The sequence below is a fragment of the Salmo salar genome, chromosome ssa23, assembly GCF_905237065.1.
Source record: "Salmo salar chromosome ssa23, Ssal_v3.1, whole genome shotgun sequence".
Classification (NCBI taxonomy): domain Eukaryota; kingdom Metazoa; phylum Chordata; class Actinopteri; order Salmoniformes; family Salmonidae; genus Salmo; species Salmo salar.
The window spans coordinates 969,943-972,963 of NC_059464.1; positions in this window are offsets into that span (position 1 = coordinate 969,943).

The window sequence follows — 3,021 nt, forward strand, 5'->3', positions numbered from 1 at the left end:
GGTGTCCTTAATGTTTTGTATTCTTGGTGTAGTAGGTGCAGCCACGGTCCACGTCTACGGTATTATTGGGAACCAGTGTGAGCAATGCTAATTGTCACTCACACGAGATAGATGCTAAAATCCATATTCCCACTCTTATTCTCACAAGCAAACCTATGGGGGGGGGCTGGAGGTAGATTGGGTGGTTGGGTGAGAACTGAGAAGCACAGCTGAGGAGGACAACATCCCAGCTTACAGATGTCAGGGAAGGAACATGGTTTCACTCCAACCACAATTTCATATGGGGAAAGAAACACACAAACAAAGATGGGATGGAAGAGGCATGAGAGACAGCTGTGGACTTTTCGCTGGCCCACTGGCCCCTGGAATATTTATTCTCAGTGTTGATGTTTGCAGCAGGGACACTTTTCTGCCACTTGCTTGGGGTGTTACTAATTGTAGATGGGGATGCATTACACCTAAGGTTGGGTTGGTTCCATGTCATTTGCATATTTATTCTGTCACCTTGCTCTGACCCCTACCTCTCCTTCCACAAAACCCTAAACGTAGACCTCTTATTCATTATTTAATTATAGATGTGGTCGAGATATGTTGTGCTGAAATGACTGTACCTGTGATGTTGGCCTATCTGTTTAGGACACTTTTCCCAGGTTGGAAGTTATAGGTCTATCCATATTCGTAGACATTTCCAAAATAATTAGGACAGAATTTTCTTGCTTTGCGTGCACACTTGTCTGTGGTTCACACACCTGTAACTCTAGAGGTTAAGAGCATTGGGCCAGTAACTGAAAGGTTGCTAGTTTGAATCCCCGAGGTGGAAAAGTCTGCTGTTCTGCCTTTGAGCAAGGCAGTTAACCCCCAACAACAACTACTCCCCGGGTGCTGATAACATGGACGTCGATTCAGAGGGGTTGGGTTAAATGCAAAAGACGCATTTCGGTTTAATGCATTCGGTTGTGCAACTGACTAGGTATCCCCCCATTAGCTAATGAGCCCTGCTAAACTTGCATGTCATGCTGCCACCTATGATTGGCTGTGACAGACAGGAAGTAGTGGAAGCATGTGCATGCAAAACGAGGAGACAACATTAGCACCCATGTTTGATTTGGGAAGGGGGGTCAATTCTTAGAAACTGTTTTGAATAGGTTTGTTTCTTGCGCACTGCTTTGTAAATGATGCAGAATTAATAGAGGCCTAAACCATCTACCGATTATGGATAAAGGATTGCTTCGTGTGCTCGTGGGAAATGGGAAACTGGGAAGTGGTAGCTAAGTCTACATGAGTGTGTTCACGTGTCTTTGAAGTCAGAACAATTCTTCAACTAATAAGATTTTAGCTTGATAAGCTAAAAATATAGATAGTTTGTCCATTATGTCAGAGTTAAGCAAGCTAGCTAACTTAGTTATTAGCAATGTTAGCTAGCTTGCTTAACTTTGACATAATGGACAAACTATCTATATTTTCCTTATTGATAACGTTGTAATTGTCAAAACACGTATTTGTCATCTTTTGGTTGAAAAGGTAAAAGGTCAGTGGTGAAACGTCACAACTCGTCAACTTGGGTAAAAACATTTTCTCTAAGTTTCCCACTTGTAATTCCAACTTGGAGTGTCGTTCAAGCAGTGGTGTGTTCATGGATGGCAAAGGAAGCCAGGCTTCCCCAAAACATTTACCAAGAAAAAATAGGAAAAACATTTTTTGTCTCTGTGTTTCATAATTTTACTTCAATTCGCAAGAGGCTGAATGTATCTCACTGGAGAATGCATCCGAGCATGCAAAACAGCACCCTTCTGTCTCTGCATGTGTCGGCCATCTATCTGATGCTGTCTGGTCCACAAGATTATGACACTGTTGTTGCCCGCAGCATTGAATGCAAGGGAAGCCAGCAAGCATTTGGCCTCCCCTTGATAAAAAAAGTATAAAATAATAGCCAATCAGCATTAAGCTAAACTAAGTGAGCTCAACTGTGAATGATCCAGGAACACCAAAAAAAAGTGTCAAGGGAAGCCAGTTTGGATTTGGCGTCACTCCCATCATCGCATCGAGAGCATACGTCATTGACAGAAACATCTTGAATTGTTGCATCTCGTTGTGTTGTTGTCCTCCAGTGGCTAGCTAGCAAAAATTGTCCCTTTTCTAAATTAGCCATGGATGGAGAAAGGGATTTGGACTTGTAGTTTTACTTAATTCTCCCTACTGGCCAATGATTATAACAGTGATTCTGATCCAGCCATTAATCTATACATTGTGCCCCTGGCCTGAGAAGATGGAAGTTCAATATGTAGCTAGATGTACAGTAGAAGGCTAATGTTAACTAGCTAACATTGCCCATGAAAGTAAGTTAGGTTAACGAGCAAGCATTTTAGCCAGGAAACTTAAGATAACAAAATATAAAAGAATGTACTGTATGACAGAGTGATAGTCTGTTTCGTCCACATGAAAGAGAGGAGGATGGCATAGGAGTTTCTCTACAAGTAGGGTGAGTCAACATGTTTTTCTACTTGCAGACACACACACACACACACACACACACACACACACACACACACACACACACACACACACACACACACACACACACACACACACACACACACACACACACACACAAAAAAAAAAATCTGAAACATAGACAGCCACATCATATTTAGCTTACATTGATTGGATAGTTTTTGTGTTTTTGGTAAATAGTTTTTGGTATCTTTTAGTTGTCACTGTATAACACTAAGCATAGGTGATTTGATGATGTTTAAATGTTGAATTTGAAATGGTGCTGGAATAGTGGAGGCAGTTCTTGTTTTCTTTGTGAATTGCGGTAACTCTCTATGGTTCTATACTGAACAAAAATATAAACACAACATGGGAAGTGTTGGTCCCATGTTTCATAAGCTGAAATAAAAGATCCCAGATATGTTCCATACACACAAAAAGCTTATTTCTCTAAAATGTTTTTTTTGTTTACATCCCTGTGTCACGGTTCCTTAAGGCAGGAGGAAAGGGCAGAGTCAAACGCAGGAGACG